The sequence below is a fragment of the Thalassophryne amazonica genome, chromosome 9 (genome assembly GCF_902500255.1).
Source record: "Thalassophryne amazonica chromosome 9, fThaAma1.1, whole genome shotgun sequence".
Taxonomy (NCBI): domain Eukaryota; kingdom Metazoa; phylum Chordata; class Actinopteri; order Batrachoidiformes; family Batrachoididae; genus Thalassophryne; species Thalassophryne amazonica.
In genome coordinates this window covers 54,554,267-54,577,587 of record NC_047111.1, presented here as the reverse complement: position 1 = coordinate 54,577,587, position 23,321 = coordinate 54,554,267, and the positions used below count along the sequence as shown (strand labels likewise).

At 40.8% G+C, this 23,321-nt stretch overlaps 1 long non-coding RNA gene across 1 annotated transcript; it reads right to left on the bottom strand.

Annotated features, from left to right (window-relative positions):
- Positions 1–1,706: 1,706 nt before the first annotated feature.
- Positions 1,707–21,864, bottom strand: LOC117517142. The gene is made up of 3 exons (XR_004562664.1): positions 21,746–21,864; positions 4,734–4,740; positions 1,707–1,718 (listed from the first exon to the last, which is right to left on the bottom strand). It is a non-coding gene; the product is annotated as an uncharacterized LOC117517142 (long non-coding RNA).
- Between the last annotated feature and the right edge of the window lie 1,457 nt (positions 21,865–23,321).

Sequence of the window (23,321 nt, the reverse complement as noted above, 5' to 3'; positions counted from 1 at the left end):
AAAGGTGCAGTTTTATCACACAGCACAATGCCACAGATGTCGCAAGATTTGAGGGAGCGTGCAATTGGCATGCTGACAGCAGGAATGTCAACCAGAGCTGTTGCTTGTGTATTGAATGTTCATTTCTCTACCATAAGCCGTCTCCAAAGGCATTTCAGAGAATTTGGCAGTACATCCAACCAGCCTCACAACCGCAGACCACGTGTAACCACACCAGCCCAGGACCTCCACATCCAGCATGTTCACCTCCAAGATCGTCTGAGACCAGCCACTCGGACAGCTGCTGAAACAATCGGTTTGCATAACCAAAGAATTTCTGCACAAACTGTCAGAAACTGTCTCAGGGAAGCTCATCTGCATGCTCGTCGTCCACATCGGGGTCTCGACCTGACTCCAGTTCGTCGTCGTAACCGATTTGAGTGGGCAAATGCTCACATTCGCTGCCATTTGGCACGTTGGAGAGGGGTTCTCTTCACGGATGATGCGAAGGAGATGTGTTGCACTGCATGAGGCAAATGGTGGTCACACCAGATACTGACTGGTATCCCCCCCCCATTAAAACAAAACTGCACCTTTCAGAGTGGCCTTTTATTGTGGACAGTCTAAGGCACACCTGTGCACTAATCATGGTGTCTAATCAGCATCTTGGTATGGCACACCTGTGAGGTGGGATGGATTATCTCAGCAAAGGAGAAGTGCTCACTATCACAGATTTAGACTGGTTTGTGAACAATATTTGAGGGAAATGGTGATATTGTGTATGTGGAAAAAGTTTTAGATCTTTGAGTTAATCTCATACAAAATGGGAGCAAAATCAAAAGTGTTGCGTTTATATTTTTGTTGAGTATACTTTCTAAGTGCCAAGTAAGCGGTGTTAGATGTTCGTGTGTGTCACCTGGAATTTGGCCGACACCTGCCATGAGAGGGTTCGATGGGCTCTCACAGCGCACACTCTGTCTTTCAGCCGCTGGTGTGCGCAAATAGTTGTAGCAACAGGTGTACGAGGCATTGGAGGCAGCTCCAATTTTACACCTATTGCATACGATTCCTGCTTCATACACAATTCAGCCACATTCGTACAATGTGTGAAGGAGCCCTAAGTATTTGTATTAGTACTCTGTATCAACGAGTACACAAATGTATGCACTCGTACTTGTACTCAGTCTAGAAAAAAAGTGGTATTGGTACAGCCCTATGTGTGTGTGTGTGTGTGTGTGTGTGTGTGTGTGTGTGTGTGTGTGTGTGTGTGTGTGTGTGTGTGTGTGTGTGTGTGTGTGTGTGTGTGTGTGTGTGTGTGTGTGTGTGTGTGTGTGTGTGTGTAGAGAACTCTGACTTCAGGATGCAGTCTGCTGTTCTTTTCTTTTAATGGACTGTGCAAAGAAACTGAATGACGGCTGTTGAGGTTATATAACCACATTACAGTGCTGTGCATGCTTGCACACACAGACACACATGGAAGTACAGCAATGTGTTGTGTTTGCAGTGTGTCATTAACCTTAATTGAATTTCCACTGTGGCCCAACTTTCCCTCTCTGACTGTATCAGGAAAGGATAACTAAAAATACATTTGCCTGGTTATGGGAATTGCCAGTATGTCAGAAGTACAGGGACTTAAAGGATATGCTTGCTATTTTTCACTGCAGAATTTTTCAAATTGCAAAACCCTCAGGGCAGGGCATTGGTATTGTTATCTGGTGTGAATAACAAAAAATATTGATCTACATTCTGCATCCGGAAAGTATTCACAGAGCTTCACTTTTTCCACATTTTGCTATGTAATGCTGCATTTACACATAGGCAAGACTCGTTACGAATGTCATATTTGCATCATTCTTGGCACATTCCTGACATTCTTAACTTAACACATCTGAATAGGTTTCTTAATAGTGCGTGTTGTTGCGTGATTTTCCTGAAGCATGTTTTTACCTGTCAAAAAATCATCCACGAATGTCATGGACCACCTTCATTTCGCCTCATTTTGTGGAGGTTGCAACTGAGCGTGTTAATCCACCTTGATTAGTGGTGATCCTTAATAAAGCGTGACAGCGTTCTTCTCTGACATGCGCACAATTAAACCCTGCTGCACCGCATTCAGTTTTATTGCTGCAGTATGCTGAAGAAGGACAGTGACACCAAATCAGCTAAATGTTTTGTTCCAGTGCTCCTCAGCGCACTCCTGCAGGTGTTCCACCTGCTGCATGTGAACTGATGTTTGGGAAAATGAGCGAGACGAGAGCCATGTGAAGCCACACATCTGGCTCTCTCCATCTCCTCCTCCTTTCTGCACCACTCCATGGCACAGAGCCAACCTAAGCATGCAATCACAAAGTTCTTCTGCTGTGGATTTTGAGGAGCAAACTGGAGCAATCTGAATTGTTCAGCAACTGATGGTAGAGTGAATATGGGTGTGTGTGTGTGGAGACAATTCGCCTCATTCACAATGTGACAGAACAATGTGCTGTTACGCGCGATAGCGCGCAACAATGCAGAACATTATTCTTGACCATGCGTAATGGTTCCTGATAATACTCCAGCAACACGTGCCATTTAATTGTAACACATGGTAACAGGTGGCAGCAGTTTCTCAGAACACCTGACGCCTCTGCCTCAAATCATCACATTCGTGATCAGCGGCCAAGAGTGTATACTTCGTGGCATTCGTGACGTGCCATCATTATGTGTAAAAGCAGCATTATACCCTGATTCGAAAAAGGCAGGGGTGGTGGCCAAGTAGATAATGCACTTGGGTACAGTGTGGAAGGTTCCTGGTTCAACCGCCACTCCTGCTACATTTCTCCAGTGTGATGTGGATTTACATCAGGAAGAGCATCTGGCTTAAACCTGTGCCAATTCAACATGCAGATCCACCTTGGATTAGGATGTTGACCCCAGTGCAAACAAGGGAGCAGCTGAAGGGACTTATTTACATACTTATTCCAAATTAGAGTAAATAATTTTTTCCTTCCAAATTCTACTCTTGTAAATTCATTAAAAATAAAAAAAACTAGGAAGAAATCACATGCACATAAGTATTCACATGCTTTGCTCAATACTTTGTTGATGCACTTTTGGCTGCAATTACAGCCTCAAGTCTTCTTGAATATGATGCCGCAAGCTTGGTGCACCTATCTTTGGGCAGTTTTGTCCATTCCTCTTTGTAGCACCTCTCTAGCTCCACCAGGTTGGATGGGGAGCGTCGGTGCACAGCCATTTTCAGATCTCTCCAGAGATATTTAATCAGATTCAGGTCTGGGCTCTTCCAAAGGGACTTCCTTGGCCTTGTTGGACTGAACCATGGTAATTAGGTAACAGTAACGCTAATTCATCATGTTGACCCAACAAATTTACACTCAGGTGACTCAGCAAAATTGTTTCTGGCTAGAAAAACGCATTTTACTTGGTGAATATACTTTGCATATTTTTTTTTATGTTCACTCAGCAAGATATTTATTTATTTATTTATATATTTTTGAGTGTATTACTGTCCTTATGGAAGGTTCTCCTCTCTCCACAGAAGAATGCTGGACCTCTGACAGAGTAACTGTCAGGCTCCTGGTCACCTCCCTGCCTAAGGCCCTTCTCCCCTGATCACTCAGTTTAGAAGGGTGGCCAACTCTAGGAAGAGTCCTAGTGGATCTGAACTTCCTCCATTTACAGTCATGGAGGCCACTGTGCTCATTGGGACCTTCAAAGCAGCAGACATGTTTCTGTACACCTCCCCATATTTGTGCCTTGAGACAATCCTGTTTCGGAGGTCTACAGACAATTCCTTTGACTTCATGCTTGGTTTGTGCTCTGACATGCACTGTCAACTGTGGGACTTTATATGTAGACAGGTGTGTGCCTTTCCAGATCATGTCCAATCAACTGACTTCACCCCAGATAGACTCCAGTTAGCTGTAGAAAGATCTCAAGGATGATCAGTGGAAACAGGATGCAGCTGAGCTCAATTAATTACCAATAATTTCAAAATAAGTTTTTTCACATTGTCATTATTGGGTATTGTGTGTAGAATTTTGAAGGGAAAAAATTAATTTAATTCATTTTTGAATAAGGCTGTAACATAATAAAATGTGGGAAAAGTGAAGTGCTGTGAATACTTTCCAGATTGGAATGGAGGTTTTACTCAAAGTAGAGTGCTGTTTAGAACTGCACCAGATTTAAGAGATCCATGTCAGGGTTGTTTACCACTGAGATACTTTCTATCCTTGGTTTATTTGTCTGGTGATAACAGTAATTAATAACAGTTTTGAAGTTTTAAGAAGGAATATCCTCTCACTAACTTCTATGAATCTGTAATCAATTATCCAAGCTGAATGATTCATCCTGATTGATATCATGTTTTCAAAGCTGTGACAGAAATAAATGCATACAGTAAAAATCTGAAATCACAAATTCAACATCCCCAGAGTTTAAATTAACACTCTACTAGTGGCTCCTGTATAAACCCTGGATGGGTGTTAAATTTACACTTTTGAAAGTGTTTACAGTAGGATTGTGTTTTGTGGCTCACGCTAAATGCTGAGCTTTACTGTGTTTGGGTGTTTAGTAAATCATATTTTGGGGGCCTGAGTAGTGGATCTCACAACAGTTTTGCTTTCGCGTGGGCATTAAAACGTTATGTCCCATTTATTTCCTCAGTAATCACAGATTAACTGGACCTGACTTCATGAGGCTACCAATAGCTGCTAAAAATGCTAACACAGTTAGTTTCCAAAATTACATCACATGACAATTTCACTCTACAGAAATATTGGCACATACACACATCTTAGATGATCCATTCAGAGAATTAACCACACAACAAGTAGTATTACACAACAACAGTATTTCAGATATTTGGAATATGATGCCCCCAAAAATGATGTTCCTTCACTTGCAAGCGGCCACACCCCTAATGTGTTAGGACAGCTGGGCTTTAGTGAATGTGACAGTGAACATGATGATGTTTGAAAGAAAATAAATGCATTTTTAAACAAGAGCAATCAGAGATTTCGGAAGTCCGCCAATCTGGAGCCAGATCACCTCCAAAATTCAGTGGAGTCTTCCATGCCCTAATATGTATCTATGGTGCAAATTTGGTGAAAATCCGTGAAGTAGTTTTGACGTAAGCCTTCAAAGCCTATATAAAGTGAATCTTGATCCAGAATCCGTATTCAGATCTGGATCACCTCCAAAATTTAATGGGGTCTTCCATGGCCTAATATGTCTCTGTGGTAAAAATTTGGTGAGAATCTGTGAAGTAGTTTTGACGTAATCCTTCAATGCCCATATAAAGTGAATCTTGATCCAGAATCCGGATTCAAATGCGAATCACCCCCCAAAATTTAATGGAGTCTTACATGGCCTACTATGTATCTGTGTTGAAAATTTGGTGCGAATCCGTAGAGGAGTTTTGACGGAATCCTTCAAAAGTATATAAAGTGAAATCTTGATCCAGAATCCTGATTCAGATTCAGATCACCTCCAAAATCTAATGGTGGTTTCTATGCCCTAATATGTATCTGTGTTGAAAATTTGGTGCGACTCTGTGAAGGAGTTTTGACGTAATCCTTCAAAGCATATATAAAGAGAACTCTTGATCCAGAATCCGGATCCAGATCACCTCCAAAACTTAATGGAGTCTTCCATGGCCTAATATCTATCTGTGTTGAAACTTTTGTGAACATCTATGCAGTAGTTCTGACATAATCCTGCTAACAGTAATCCTTCAAAGCCTATATAAAGTGAAACTTGATTCAGAATCCAAATCTGGATCACCTCCAAAATTTAATGGGTTCTTCCATGGCCTAGTATCTATCTGTGGTGAAAATTCATCAAAATCCATGAAGTAGTTTTGACGTAATCCTGCTAACAGACAGAGAGACAGACAAATAAATAAACGTTGATGATTTTATTACATCCTTGGCAGATGTAATTATACCATTGACTTTGATGTTGCATGTATTTTGATTTCAGCTGTTTTCATTTCTTCAACTTGATTGAGTAGAGTTCTGAGCAACAGTACGTTCAAAGACGATGACAGTAATGATTGTTTTCCCACAAAATATAGGTACACTGTCCAGAGGTAGGGTACACTCTGGACAGTACGCCAGTCTATTGCAAGGACAGATATAGACAGACAAACACATTCACACCTACGTTCAACTTAAATTTCCAATCCACCTAAACTGCATGTTTTATGAAGTGGGAGGAAGCTGGAGCACATGGAGGGAACCCATGCAAACATGGGGAGAACATGCAAACACCACACAGAAAGGCCCAAGGTGGGAAGCAATGCCAGGATATTCTTCCTGTGAGGCAACGTTGCCAACCACTAAGCCGCCCATATGACTCACAATTTTCTAGAAATAAATGATTCTAGATCTGGGTGGAAAAATACATCCTATCACACGGAATTTTTCAGGGCCTGTCAGGGACGTAGTCAGCAGTCACAAATGAGGCTGTGGAAAGTTTGAAAAGTTGGACAGCCTGGAGAGCATATGTGTGCTGTGACAGTTGAATCAGCCAGAACTTCTTTATGACTATGTTTTGACTGCACATACACTACGTGCCAAATGCTATTTTCTTCCAGATGTACTGTTAGCCTAACGGTTATTCCCAGTGAAGTTCCACTGGAATTGACAGTATGGTACTCTCTGACCTTTATGTCACCCATGGAAGAAATAATTTAGTCAGTGCACATGGGTATACTGTACATGTGCAGTATAAGGACAGAAATGCTTTAATATACAGTGCATCCAGAAATTATTCACAGCACTGCACTTTTTCCATGTTTTTTGGTTACAGCCTTGTTGTTGTCGTCCATTCGGCTGCTCCCGTTTTTTTGTACGGGGTCGCCACAGTTGATACAGCCAGATCTGCAGTGGTATTTGGCACAAGTTTTACACCGGATGCCCTTCCTGACGCAACTCCAGTGTAACCTGGAGAAACACTGACAGCTGATGGTGTTCCAAAGAGGTCTCCATCCAAGTACTAACCAAGTCCTGCACTGCTTAGTTTCTGAGATCTAACGAGATCAAGCTTACACAGAGCAGACCAGCTGCTTTTGGTTACAGCCTTATTTCCTCAAAATGCTACACACAATACCCCATAATGACAATGTGAAAAAAGTTTTTTTGTTGTTTTTTTTTTTAGATTTTTGCAAATTTATTTAAAATAAAAAAACTAAGAAATCACATGTACGTAAGTATTCACAGCTTTTGCAATGAGCTCAGTTGCATCCTGTTTCCAATGATCACCCATGGGATATTTCTACAGCTTAACTGGAATTCACATGAGGTAAGTAAGTCCCTTCGGCTGCCCCCTTGTTTGCACTCGGGGTCGCCACAGCAAATCCAAGGTGGATCTGCATGTTGAATTAGTATAGGTTTTACACCAGATGCCCTTCCTGACGCAACTCCACATTACATGGAGAAATGTGGCAGGGGTGGGATTTGAACCCAGAACCTTCTGCACTGAAACCAAGCACATTAACCACTTGGCCACCACCCCTGCGCAAGGCACACACCTGTCTACGATTGTCTGGAGACAGGGCGCCTCCTACCAGGTGACCTGTGGCTTCGCGCTGTGATCAGATGTGGTTCTCCAAATAATGTGGTATTTTATTTTAATATGACTGGATCTTTAATTGACCTCTACCTGGCTGTGACTGCCACGCTGAAAAAGTTCATTTTTGTTCTTTCAGGCCATTCTATATAATCACGTCAGACTGTAAGTGCCATTTTGCCTTCTTAGATGGTACTGGAAACATGTTGGCCCATTCGCCCTATTGACGTTTCAAATCCCGCAAAACATCGAAGAGTTCGCCACTCTGCGAGATCTCAGTAACATTGAGAACTGCATTGAGACGCTCTGATCGGGCTGCACTTTAACAGACAACACCATTAACATCGCAACATAAAACTATTTTTATATTGTGCCTAAAACTCTCGTGAATATATTCTCTGGGTTTATAGATGTTGTTATTGCGTTTGTTTTATGTAAACATGCGAGAATCACAGGCTGTCTCTTCGTTATTTTCAATGGGAGTTGCTGTGAGCTACGCTCGCTTCCTGATCATGTCGTTCTGTGGGAAAGTGAAGTTTGCTCTTTAACGTCTTGATTATTGTTCTTTACAACATTGTTTGTCCACTTTGTTCCAGACTAATATATATAATATGTCTGAAATTCGGTTTGCGTTTATTAAATTCCACGCAGATTTGTTATTATTTTAGCAAGTTCTCAGGGTATCATGCAGCAGTCTCTTATTAACGTGATGAAAAGCATAAAAAAATTACATTTTTGTAGTATAATATTCATTTACAATTGTCATCATGTGGATTCTCTATGTTGTTTGACTGCAGCGACTCTGGCGCGCAAGGGATTATGGGATAAGACAATAGGGCAAATGGACTAACTATAGTCATAGGTCCTCTGTACTTTAGCAACCACACTGTGTGCTGCCAAAAGTTTTATTTATTTTCCAGTGGTGCATTTTGAGCTACATTTCACAATTCAGATATACTGACCCACATTTATTGCATGCAGAGCAAATGCACAGATGTGTGAAATTAGATCACACACTTGACTAATATGCTTAAATTTTAAATCTCACCCAGGACAATTCACCAGGAAGGTGTAAAGCATCAGCTTAAGTGTAACCTCAGCAATTACTTCACATTCCCCTTTTGAGTGTTTGTTTTATTGTCATGTTGGCCTTTTAGTTAAAAATTGATGATACAACAACTAACCAAATGAGCTGATAAGCATTTGCTGATGAACAAACCTGCTTTTAGATGTAAACGCAAACGCATGCAAGAGCTTGTGCTGCATATTGAAACATCATCATGAAGTGTAGACAGAGGGAATTGCATCTTCCACTTCAGCAGAAATGCATGTGAAAGTGATGTGCTGTCACAAAAACGATGCATGACCACAATCATAAATAGAATCACAACAGCAGCAAAAGAAAAAGGAAAATCAGACTGACAGAAAACTCACTTTGCCACGTCTCTGAAACAGCATCAGTCAAACAGCTGAAGTGTTGCTATGGGAATGTGTTGGAGAATAGAATTTATTGAACTTTCAAGCACATGGGTCAAATCCACATTTAGATTTGTTCCACTGGGTCAATTCTGAGTGTTAAGATTCTAATGTATAGAATTTAAAGGGGTCATGTGAAGAATCTGTTATGTCTGTATTTTACATTTACAGTCCATACTGTTGGAATTTCATCTTAACCCCTTAACGCCCGAATTTATAAAGCTGTATATAAAAAAATGTTTTGTGTGTGTTTTTGCCTTTAAGTAGATGGTAAATAATGTTGAGATTATTAATTTCACTTTTGCACAAAAACTAGATAGTAATATTGGGTATTCTGGTAATGACTTTATGTTATAATGTTATAATAATAATGATGGTATGTTGCAAATTTGCGACAACGGGCATACAGGTCAATTTGGTAAGTTGCATATTTGAGTCAGAGATTGTAGCATATATGCGACGATGGGCATTAAGGGGTTAAACATCCTTAAAATGCCAAATTCCACTGAGGAAATTCTCCTGTTACAAAACATACAGTAATTATGGCTGATATGGCCCGTTTCAGAATTCTTGAACATATATAACAGAAATTCTTTTCTGTATTCTTTATACTGGGGGACTTAAACCATTGTCGCCTTGAGCGAGCGCTCCCTGGCTTCCACCAGTATATTAAATGTAAAACACGAAAGGAGAACATCCTGGATAAATGTTTTGGCAACATCAAGAGTGCATTTAGAGCTAAAGCACTCCCACCCCTGGCAAATTCAGATCATGCCTCTGTCCACTTGATGCCCACATATAAAACTGTGCTCAAGTCCTCTAAGCCACTACACAAAACTGTGTTACAGTGGTCAGAGGACAGTGTGGAAACTCTGAGAGGGTGTTTCTCCTGTACGGACTGGAGCATCTTCCACAGCCTGGAGTTGCATGAAGCCACAGAGACTATTACGGATTATATACATTTTTGTGTGGATATTGTGGTGCCAAAAAAAGACATTGTGGTTTTCCCAAACAATAAGAGTCATATAACCAAGGAGGTGAAAGCCAGTATCAACAAAAAGCGAATGGCTTTTAGAGACAATGACAGAGCTGCAGCAGCCCAGGCCCAGAAGGAACTTAATGTTGTGCTGGCCAATGCACAGAAAAGGGAACGGGACCGCTTAGACCATGGGCTTAAGTCCTTGGACAACAAAAAACTCTGGGACTCTATGAAAAGGATGACGGGCATGAACATAAACAAACAGCAATTAATTACAAGGAATGATGAAGATTTTGCCAACATCTTAAATGATTTTTTCTTGAGATCTAACAGGGAGAATGATGTTGAGTGTGAACCAGTAGCTGACTTGGGGCATGCATCCGAAATGAGTAGCTCTGATATTGATCAGCAATGTATCCAAGCCATTTTTAGTAAAGTGTCTTCTACCAAAGCTGCAGGACCAGAAGGCCTGTCAGCTTTTCTACTGAAAAACTGTGCACAGGAACTTTCAGAGGCATGGTGCCCTATTTTCCAAATGTCAGCTTTGAGTTGTTCTGTTCCTCTATGCTGGAAGCGGTCGACCATTATACCCATACCAAAAATTTCAGCCCCGGCCACTAATAAAGATTACAGGCCCGTGGCTTTAACCAGCATTGTTATGAAATGCTTTGAGAAGGTAATGGTCAATAGACTCAAGTTGAAAGTGTCCAAGTCTCTTGATCCGATGTAATTTGCATATAAGCAGGGACTTGGCACTACAGATGCCATTGTGTGTATGTCACACATGATTTATAAGCACTTAGAGAATGCTGATTGTTACGCACATGTGTTATTTGCTGATTTCTCGTCGGCCTTTGACACAGTTCGCCCCCATGTTTTAGTCCAAAAACTGAGAGATCTTAATGTTAGCTCCTCCCTTGTTAGGTGGTTTTACTCTTTTTTAACTAATAGGTCACAGCAAGTTAGAGTAAACAACTCCTTGTCTAAAGCACAATCCTGCAGTATAGGAGTGCCTCAAGGGGCTTTAAGCTCTCCTATTCTTTTCACCCTATACACCAATGGCTGTAGGAGCATAAATCCAAGTAATAAAATCTTGAAATTTTCAGACGACACAATTATTGTGAGCTTACTTTCAGTTGGTGAAAGTCCATCAGTTTATTTTAATGAAATCGACTCCTTTCAGTCTTGGTGTGAGGAGCACCACTTGACTCTAAATGGGGTTAAAACCAAAGAAATGGTATTTGATCCAAAAAGACTCCTGTCCCATGATCCAGTAATCATCGGAAACAGGGAGATAGAACAGGTGGAGTCAGTGAAATATCTGGGCGTCTATGTGGATAATCTTCTGAGGTGGAATGTGCATGTGGATTTCTTATGTAAGAAATTTTCCCAAAGACTCCACTTCCTCAGAAGACTGAGATTGTTTGGTGTGAGCACCCGAATCATGGTTTGTTTTTATAATGCGGTGCTGGAGAGCCTCATTAGGTATGGAATAGTGGCCTGGTTTGGCTCACTCACAGTGCAGGGTAAAACCAAAATAGGACAGCTTGTAAAAAATACAGTGAAAATCATAGGACAGAAGGAGTTTCCTTCTCTCCAGACAATTTTTGAAACCTCTGTCCTGGCACAAGCCAAAGCCATAACCAGAGAACCCTCCCATCCACTGCACAGTGAATACACTCTGCTACCTTCTGGGAGGCGCTATCGAGCGATCAAGCACCGCAGTAATAGGTTTAAACTCTCTTTTGTTCCCATGTCAGTGGTTTTGTTAAATAAGACAAGACAGTAGGAATGTGGGGTTTTTTTAATTGTTGAATTGTAATTATGTTATTTATTGGGCACGTGCAATATACTGAAGTCACTTTATTTGCAAATGCACTTTACTTGGGATTGTGCAATATCATAACATGGTCATATTCCTTTTGTTGAAATTGTGCAGACCAGCTGACTGTTGTAATGTTGTCTGTGTGTTCGGATGTTAAGTGTTGTGAATGTTGTTTATGTGTTAAACAACACTGTGAGCCCAAGACAAATTTCCCCTGTGGGGACAAAAAAGTTTAACCTAACCTAACCTAACCTATTCCTGTTTGCTTTGTGAGACATGCCCACACAGTCTCTGGGAGAAAAAAGCAGATGCCCCCTTTATGAAAGGAGAGCGTGTGCTGTCAGCTTTGGCAGCTTCCTTCCATTACAAAGAAAAGGCACAGAAACCTGTCCTTCCTTTGAGAACCAAAAATGGAATATTTTGTCATGTTGTGTCACCTCAAACACAGCAAATTCCTACATTCCTCGATGTGAGAAGTGTAACACTGAATAGCTTAAAAAATAAAAAGTCTGGTATTTTTCAAGGTTGTTTTGACAATTCCTTGTGTATTTGTTTCATTTCATTGTTCTTTATTCTGTTTGTAGGGTTAAAGCATTTGACCACCCCACTGATTCTGGTCTGCTTTAGGTTTATTTAATAAAAACAAAAAACCCCAATGGAGTTTTTCCTTACCCTGGTAGCTATTGTGCTTCCTCATGGGGTAGGTAAGGTGTAAACAAAGCTCTTGTGTAATACCTTGAGGTGTCTTATGTTGTGACTTGGCAATACAGAAATAAACTGAATTTAACTGAATTCAACTTGTACTTTTTTTTTTAGATTAATTTGAAGTAAACGTGTCTGTCAGGAAAAAAAAAGTGGTCCAGTAGACCATGAACACAGCCATGGACTAAATAGTTATGCAATGTAAGATTTTGGGGCAAGTTAAAAATATGAAAGTAAATTGGTTCTTGTCACCACTGAATCAGCAAAACTACAGGGTGACCCCAAAAAAAAACCCTAACCCATAAAAATTGTAATAAATTTCTTGAAAGTTGCTAGAGTTAAGCTTCCTTCCGTCTGTGTACGATCATTCCTCAAAGTTTCAGTTATCTTGGTCGCGTTGTATAAAACTCAAGTTCTTTCAAAATTATGCTCCAAATAGTATGATTTGTTGGCAAAATATGCCTCCAAGAAAAATGTATTTTCCTTGGTTGACCAAGATGTGTTGGGGAAGACAGCTTTTCCAGTCTCGTTTGAACCCCTGCGTCATATCGCGGGATTTGACCACTTCTGGGGACAGCCTCCTGTTGCACAATACAAACCCACCATCACTTCACAAAGGATCGGTATTCAAGCCCATATCTGTCCTTTTGTGTCAAAGCCCACTGCCAATTTTCTTTATAATATGATGATTGCACCAATAATTGCATGTGAAGATACGCTGTGGTCAGAAAAACCTGAGACAAATATTGATATAATACTAAAGTTACAAACTAGGGCTTTTATTTTACTTTACTTTATCACCACGGGAAAGATGTTCATAGTGACAATTTGAGATAATGTGCATACAATTGGGCTATCCTGAATCAATATATTGTTCCATTCATTCATTCCTCACTCAACTCATACAGAGTAGAGTATCAATACCTTAATACAATACCTTAAAATTAAATCACACTTGTAGAGAGTGATATCAACTCTGGAAATATTTAAAACAGAGTGTTAAAATAATGCATGTAGAAGTCAAAAAAATGATAAAATATTTGGTTGGAGTATGTTAAAATACCAATTTTACACCTGGTGATGTGTGGTTTAGTCGTTACCACTGTTGCCCACCATTGGACTTTCTGTGTGGAGTTTGCATGTTCTCCCCATGTTTGCGTGGGTTCCCTCCGGATGCTCTGGCTTCCTCCTACATTCAAAGACATGCAAGTTAGGTGAATTGGAAACTTTAAATTGTCCGTAGTTGTGCGTGCGGGTGTGAATTTGTTTGTTTGTCTACAACATGTAGCCCTGCGACAGGCTGGTGGCCTTTCCAGGTTGTACCCTGCCTCTCATGCAATGAATGCCGGGATAGCGCCTCTCCGTAACCTTTAATTGGATAAGTAAAAAAATAAAAATGATGCTTTGTGACAACTTCATTGGTTTGAAATTATCAGTAGTACTTGCACTGCTTTGCTCCTTGTGTGACCCCCGTTTAACACTGGTTGTGCTGAGCTGCCACGGATCCTGCTGTGTATGTATATACATCAGGGAGCATTTCAGCTCCATTTCAGTTGTGGACTGCTACTGCCAGCTCAGTCTTTCCACATCATTTATCTTTGATAATAGCTTTCCCCTATACGCTCTTCTTTGAAGTGTTTTGATCAGCTGATGTGTGTGTATGTGTGTACCCTCACACGCGCATGTGCTTTTCCCTCTCTCAATGCACACATGATGTTGAATGTGGTAAAATATACAAATTAAATATATATATATAGAGAGAGAGAGCTAACCGTCTGTGCCAACAGCTTTTCTTCAGTTAGATTGTTTTTATAATCCAGATCCTGTGTCATAGAGCTAAGTTTAACTGAGTAGCATGTTATGTGTCGGACGCAGCCTGGAGAACCGACCAGCGTTTGAAGGACCCAGTATAAAATAAGCAGAGCACGGTACAAAGGATAACAGAGTTTAATAAACATAACAGTGATGTGATAAATATAACAAAAGAGTGCGCGGTCTGGCGTGGTGGATTACGGTGCGCTCCCAGCAGCACTAACGGTCCGGAGCCAGAACCAGTTTGGACCCAAGGACCCCGCCGACACCCCCCAGGTGGCCGCGACAAACCGAGTCTGTGAATGAAGAAATCATCATGTGAGTCCACACTCCACACACAGAGAGACCGCTCAAAGGTGTACAAACAGCAAACACTTCCTGGCTTAATTACTAATCAGCTTCCCACGCTGCAGGCATGGAACACCCTGTTCACAAACTCACTGCAGTGGAAGTTGATTAAACCGACTAACATAACAGCTCAATATAATAAAGGTGTGAGGGACACCACATTTACTGACTGTACAAATGTTAGTCACAAAACCTGACGTACCTCAGGAAGTGTGCTGACGAGCGTGAGACCTCACCCCCTCCTCTTTCACAGACCATGCATCAAACCTGGACGTTCTCTGCATCCACTGATGATGAGATGGCTCTCGAGACGACGATCTCACCCGTCTGGTCACAAGGTCGAGTCTCTGGCAAATACACACTGTGTACTCCAGACTTAAATGCCACCATGTTCCAATCCGTGTAGATGCACCACAGCTGTGAGTCCTGACGAGCCGCACCTGATCAGCCTCAGGTGATCAGGGTGAGGTCCTGGTAACTCAGCCACACAGCCACTCAGTCCCAAATGCGCACCACCTGGAAGGAAAACCAAAAGACAGAAACAGAAGACAAACAAAAGCCAGCCAGGCACGCCAGCCACAACATAGCCTTTAGAAAAATGAAGACCAGAAAAGTGAGTTTTTGTAATCAGGTAGTAGTCATGCAAGTTTTTCCAATTGCTGAGAAGGTTTTCAAAAAAACATTTGTATATTTTTTTAGGTCTGTGACTTGGCTCTGTTACAAATAGGAGTGGGGCAACTGTGACTTGAGACATGCCTCTGGGATGCTTCCCTCAGGCAGGTGGTTTACAAAGTGTAATGTATTCACACAGCCACCAAAATAAAAATCAACACACAATGCACCTGCGATGCATGTGGTGTATTTCAGGCCTAATATCGGGCTGTATTTCTTCAACATTGTTAGTTGCAAAATGTGGTTTATTGTGGGCTCAAACTTATAAACTTGTTTTTCATTTAACACAGTGCAGAGTTAATTAGCGTTACAAATGCATTGCAATGTTTCTACTGAATGGATTCATGGATAAACATCTGGCAACATTTAGGCAGAGGAGAGCGAAGATGAAGGGATCTGGTCAACATCTCATCCCCATGTCAGGTTATATAAACACAAGGTGAAGGCAGGAACACTGTGACAACATCATGCTCAGTCAGCTGGAGGAAGGAGTGGCATGGGATGGGGGGCATAGAGATTTTATTTTTTATCTGCTTCAGTGTTTAAAATCAATCTCCATCAATCCTTATGGCCGTGGAATCAAAGTTCTGACACCAGCTCAGACACTGCTCACAGATATACAAAATTACATATATCTTTATTTTTACAAGGACACATTTTATACAAACTGTTAACTAATGAGGGTTATAAGCTTTGACATCACATTAATGAATGAACACCAGAAACATGTACATAAATAAACATTTAAGTATTCGGTGGCTGATGCTCCTTACTGGTAATTTAAATCCCACACTGGAAAAAAACAAACCACATGTAAATTTGCTACACACATTAAAGATTTCTGAAGATTTAAAAAAGAAAAAAGTACTTGTGTTCATAACAATTACATTTTTTCAACATCAAAGTACAACAATCTCCCCAACCCTAAACACTGCCATTAATTATTATTTAATTATTGTACACAATGAAAGCAATGTTGAGGGAGGGACCCTGTCAGAAAGTCATTAAGATGAAATGTCACATTACACATTGTCCAAGCTTCAGATCCCTCCCCAGCCCCACGTGTGTTCCTTCCCTCCCGTCAGAAAATAAGGGACTCCACCGGATTTGCTCAACTTGTCATATGTCATATAGCGACGGTGATTGAGAGCGCACCCTCGGGTGCTGTCACTAGCGACATGCGGAGCTGCCTCAAAGAAACATTTTACACCAAACAAAAACACTGCTCGTGCCTGACATTGCCTTTCTCTGAAATCAAATCAGCGGAAGCTGGAATGATGACTCACCATGCTGACAAGGTGAGGACTTGATGGGTGGGCAGGTATGGGTGATACTGAGTGGAAATCCAAAATTCAGCGAGGGATGCTTCAACTGTCAGCTGGAGGTATGTTTGTCTCAATGTGTGCATACAGCACATATGACCTGTAAATGTCAATAGTGTCACCACAAATCAGGGAGTATATACAGTAGTATTCAGAATAATAGTAGTGCTATGTGACTAAAAAGATTAATCCAGGTTTTGAGTATATTTCTTATTGTTACATGGGAAACAAGGTACCAGTAGATTCGGTAGATTCTCACAAATCCAACAAGACCAAGTATTCATGATATGCACACTCTTAAGGCTATGAAATTGGTCTATTACTAAAAAAAAAGTAGAAAAGGGGGTGTTCACAATAATAGTAGCATATGCTGTTGACGCTACAGTTCAAAACTGTTATGTTCAAACTGCTTTTTTAGCAATCCTGTGAATCACTAAACTAGTATTTAGTTGTATAACCACAGTTTTTCATGAATTCTTCACATCTGCGAGGCATTAATTTTGTTGGTTTGGAACCAAGATTTTGCTCGTTTACTAGTGTGCTTGGGTTCATTGTCTTGTTGAAACACCCATTTCAAGGGCATGTCCTCTTCAGCATAAGGCAACATGACCTCTTTAGGTATTCTGACATATCCAAACTGATCCATGATACCTGGTATGATATATATAGGCCCAACACCATAGTAGGAGAAACATGCCCATATCATGATGCTTGCACCACCATGCTTCACTGTCTTCACTGTGAACTGTGGCTTGAATTCAGAGTTTGGGGGCGGTCTCACCCGTCCGCACGTCTTTCATTAAAAAATCTCCTTTAACAGTGGAATATCCGGATAAAATGCTGAAACCGACTTCTTCTGAAACTTCTCTGTTCTCTCACGACGTCCTGGATCAATAGAGCCTGAAATGTGGAGGTTTTCAGCTTGAACAGGCTGATGACGCCGCCTGAGAGCGCTGCGCGATGTCTCGCACCGTGAAAAGTCCTTAAAGCGACAGAATCACCTCAAAATCTCTCATCAGCCGTTAAAATTTTCACTGAAAACCAGCTTAATTTTTCGAACCGTGTCCACTTCGATGTGTCTCACAGGTTTAGAAAAAATTTTGATCAAACAACACGCCAGTCTCTCAGCAACTTCTCAGACAAAGGAATTCCGACGAGGGGCTGGACGACTCCTCCCACAAGGAGTGCTCACAGGCGAATGACGTCACCGACAGGCGTGGAAAAACTCACGCATGCGCACGAGGGTTCAAGCATGTCTGACGTAAAAACATATGAATGAAATCCATATAGTTTTGGAAAAAAATAAAAAGGACCGTAACTTTATTGACAGCCCTCGTATATATATATATATATATATATATATATATATATATATATATATATATATATATATATATACTTGCACAAGTGTCAAACAATCTCCTTACACTCCCCCAACATTTTACCTTATAAAACAGAAATCACAGCTATAGTACAAACGCATTCAGCCAAAAATGTTGGCAATAATAATAAGAACAAGAGCAAATGGAAATTTCTGACGTCCACCAATCCAGATCCGGATCACCTTCCAAATTCCATGCCCTAATATCTATCTGTGGTGCAAATTTGGTGAGAATCTGTGAAGTAGTTTTGACGTAATCCTTCGAAGTCTATATCTTATCGTGCACCTGTTCTGTGGAATGATCTCCCTGTGTCAATAAAACAGTCAGATTCTGTAGAGACTTTCAAGTCCAGACTTAAGAGGCATTTATTTTCCCTTTCGTATGGCTAGCATACTGGCACAGTATGTTACTATGCTTTTTACTCTTTTAATTAATTTTATATTAGGAATTGTTTTTGTAGTTTGTGTCCCATTTGAGTCTGGTCTGCTTGAGGTTTCTTCCTCAGAGGGAGTTTTCCTTACCACTGTCACCTGTGTGTTTGCTCTGGGGGTTGGTAAGGTTAGACCTGCTTGTGTAAAGCATCTTGAGGCAACTTTGTTATGATATGGTGCTATATAAAATGAAATAAATTGAAATTGAAATTATATAAAGTGAAATCCTGAGCCAGAATCCAGATCCGGATCTGGGTCACCTCCAAAATTCAGCAGAGTCTTCCATGCCCTAATATCTATCTGTGGTGCAAATTTGATGAGGATCCATCTTCCATGGCCAAATATCTATCTGTGGTGAAGATTTTGTCAAAATTTGTGCAGTAGTTTTGATGTAATTCTGCTAACAGACAGATAAGTAAATAAATAAATAAACGCCAATGAGTTTATTATGTCCTTGGTGGATGTAATAAAATGTCCAAGTGGAACTGTGCTGTGATTCAAACGACAGAAGAGAAGCGCTCAGCCCCTGTGTGTTTAATAATAAATTTAGCCTGTGTTAACATCAGGAAAGCGCATCGAGTCGACAGAGCGAGTCAAGATAGGAAAGAAGGGGAGAAAAGCGAGAGTAGGAAGGATGATTGTGGGTGTGCGATGGAAGGAGATGGGGTCTGGATGGGGGGAGGTGGGGGAGGTGGTTAAATAATCTCTGAGTCAGTTTTGCTTCCACGTCCAATCTTGATGTACTGTGTGCAGTTTTCTTTTTGCTGTATGTTTTCGGCTGACTTGTGTTGGAAAGCAATGAGAGTTATTTTGAGAGGGGTTCGTGATGTTGATGTGAAAAGCTTCAGGGAACTCATATGTCTCCCATTTGTAAAATGCCAACACATGCAGAGGAGAGGTGTTTTTCCACCACAAAATAAAATACATTAACGTAAAAGATATTTATTCCAAGTTTGTTTTCAGCAGCTGATAGGACCAAGGACAGGGCAGGCGGGCGAAGAGGACAAAGAGCTCCCTCTGTGCTACATCGCAGACACGTATCGAGCAAAAAGCTTTTCCCTTTTGTTGCCATGCAGCATTGGATTTTCCAGAGCAGGAAAATCAAATGCTCCATTCAAGACCGATTGCTATCTGATGGATCAGCTCTTATTTTCTCTGATGTCCCACAGTTTCACGCCTTCATGGACACATGGCACACACAGTGGACCCTCATCTTATCGTATGCTACAGAACAAGAAACCAAATAGGATATTCCATAAAACCCTGATATTTACTTCTCTTTACATCTGCAAGTGTTTCTTCATTAGGTTTTTGGAATTTCGAAAAAAATAATAATAATAATAAAAATTGCAAAGCTTGTTAAAAGGTTCCATCACAGCTATAACTAAACGTAAGGGAAACAGCTGGTGCAACACATAAGTAGGTGCAGAAAAATTTAGTGAGGTGCCGAAAACATTGAAAAAGACTAATGTTTCGATGTACAAATCAAATTTGTACATCAAAATGATGATTGTGATGATTGTTAGGCTTGAAAAAGACTCGTTAACTTTTTTTTCATTGTTTTCAGTTTTTCTGCACCTACTTCTGTGTTGCACCAGCCGTTTTCCTTTTCTACAAGTCAGTCCATACCTGGTTGCACCAACAGAAGTGCAGAGAACTCTCCGTTTTTGCTATAATTGAAGTTATTAAATTAGGGATAAAGGGTAAAGCAAGAAAAGGTGGAACATTATTTTGCTGTCACATTTGTTGTGTTAATGTAATTGACTTCTACTCTACTCATTGAAAAGCTTGAGCCTGTCCTGGAACATAATCCATTCAGATTTAGCCTGGGTAAATCTCATTTTATTTGCAGGATACCGTTATTATCGAGGGTGGTGGCCAAGTGGTTAGCATGCTTGGTTTCACTGTGGAAAGTTCCCAGTTCAAACCCCACTCCTGCCACATTTCTTCGTGTGGGTTTTGAGATATTATTGTGTTTGTTTTATGTAAACGAGAGAATCTCAGGTTGTTTCTCTGTTATTTTCAATAGAAATTGCCGTGAGCCTTCCTCTTCATGTTGTTCTGGGGGAAAGTAAAGTTTGCTATTTAACGTCCTGCTTATTGTCCTTTACAGCACTGTTTGTCCTGTTTGTTCCAGAGTAATGCAATAAGATGTCTGAAATTCGATTTGCGTTTATGAAATTCAGCACAGGTTAAACGTAGCACACAAAGAATATTTTGAATATTTGTTTTAGCAAGTTTTCAGGGTCTCATGCATGCAGTCTCTTATAAATCTTATGAAAGGCATAAAAATTTACATTTTGGTAGTATAATGTTTATTTGCAATTGCTGTCGTGGATTCTCCATGTTTTGACTGCAGTGCCTCTCTGACGCACAAGGGATTATGGGATATTTCAATAGGGCAAATGAAGCAGCAAAAAGCGGTTGCTCCATATGCCACAAAAAAATAAATATATAAATAAACTGGTTTAAAGTCAAGTGTAGATGTATGTGTCGCAATATTCAGATACGCCTTACATGAGTGGGTTCAAGAAGCACATACCATCTGCCTAGTCCACAAGAATGCCCATTAGCACATCAAACTACAAAATTGAAAGGAAGACAAAATTTTAAATGAAATAAAAGCAAAAACAAACGGAAAACATTAACAGCTGCTCCAGGCCTTTCTGTGCACAGTAACTCCTGTACACTTCCAATCTGTCGAGTCAAATCAGGCCTGACATGAAGTCTCTTGCAAAAACCTTTGCAAGACTCTTCATGAGTTTTGCTTAAAAATACATCATGGAGGTTGCAGATGTTCTCAGCATTGTTCAGTGCGCATGTAATACTTCTGTATTCCCAGTTAGCCAAACATTTCTCACCGTTTCATTAGGAAAACAGTTGACAGTAACTCACTCATTGCTTTTGTTTCCTGACTTCACTACTTCATTGATAATCTACCAAAATAAAGTGGCACCTGTTCCATAATATGCTTGACTTTTTGAGCAGGTTTTGAAAAATGTGTTCATATAATTTAAGAGAAGATTCTGAAAATGTACTCACAGAGCAAGGCAGAGCTGAAGCTTATGTTTGCACACAAACACAGGTATGGATGCAGGTAACTACCTGGACAGAACAGAGGTGTGGCACATTTTGAGCAATGACTCACTGTCAGTAACAATTAGGAGTTGTGATTTTGTCGGGGTATGAAGGGATACTGGTTTGACAGCACAGAACATATCCAGACAAGTGTTCATAAGTAGACTAACAGGGCAGCACAGTGGATTAGTGGTTAGCACTGTTACCACACAGCAAGGAGGTCTGGGGATCGATTTCCATCTGTGGCCTTTCTGTGTGGACTTTACATGTTCTCCATGTGTTTGTGTGGGTTCCCTCTGGGTGCTCTGGCTTCCTCCCACATCCAAAGACATGCAAGTTAAGTAAATGCAACAACTGTTGGCGCAATTCTTAGAAAATGGAAGAAACACATGATGACTGTCAATCTTCCCCAATTTTGGGCTCCATGCAAGATATCACTTCATGGGGCAAGAATGATTCTGAGAAAGCTCAGAACTACACAGGAGGACCTGGTCAATGACCTGAAGAGAGCTGGGACCACAGTCACAAAGATTTCATTAGTAACACACTACGTCGTCATGGTTTAAAATCCTACAGGGCAGCAAGGTCCCCCTGCTCAAGCCAGCACATGACCAGGCCTGTTTGACGTTCACCATTGACCATCTGGATGATACAGAGGAGGCATGGGAGAAGGTCATGTGGTCAGATGAGACCAAAATAGAGCTTTTTGGAATCAATTCCACTTGCCATGTTTGGAGGATGAGAACAACCATCCCAAGAACACTGTCTCAACTGTGAAGCATGGGGGTGCTTTTCTTCAAAGGGGACAGGATGACTGCACCATATTGAAGGGAGGATGGATGGGGTCAAGTATCATGAGATTTTGGTAAACAACATCCTTCCCTCAGTAAGAGCATTGAAGATGGGTCATGGCTGAGTCTTCCATCATGCCAATGACTCCAAACACACAGCCAGGGCAACTAAGGAGGGGCTCTGTAAGAAGCATTTCAAGGTCCTGGAGTGGCCTGGCCAGTCTCCAGACCTGAACTCAATAGAAAATGTTTGGAGGGAGCTGAAACTCCAATGCTGAAAGATTTGGAGAAGATCTGTATGGAGGAGTGGACCAAAATCCCTGCTGCAGTGTGCAAACTTGGTCAAGAATAACAGGAAACATCTGAGCTCTGTAACTGCAAAGGTTTCTGTACCAAATATTAAGGTCTGTTCTCTAGTGGATCAAATGCTTATTTCATGCAATAAAATGCAAATTAATTATTTAAAAATTATACAATGTGATTTTCTGAATTTGTTTTAGATTCTGTCGCTCACAGTTGAAATGTACCTATGATAAAAATTACAGACATCTCCATTCTTTGTAGGTGGGAAAACTTGTAAAATTGACAGTGGAACAAATAATTATTTGCCTCACTGTATATATTATTACAGCACAGCAGGAAGCTCACTGAGCCTGGAGTTCAGCTGTCAGTATCAGAGTTTGTTTCCCAGTCTTGCTGCCTGTCTATGTCCTTGGACAAAATACTTCATCTACATTGGCCTACTCCATCTGCTTCCCATCTGATCCTTTTTGTGTGGAGTTTGCATCTTCTCTCTGTATTCGCATGGGTTCCCTGTGGGTGCTCCAGCTTCCTCCACCTTAAAAAAAGGGGGGGGGGGGGTAATTAAATTGGAAACTTTAAAATTAATCACAGGTGTGAAAGTGTTTGCCTGTCTATATGTGGCCCTGCAATATTCTGGTGTCCTGTCCAGGGT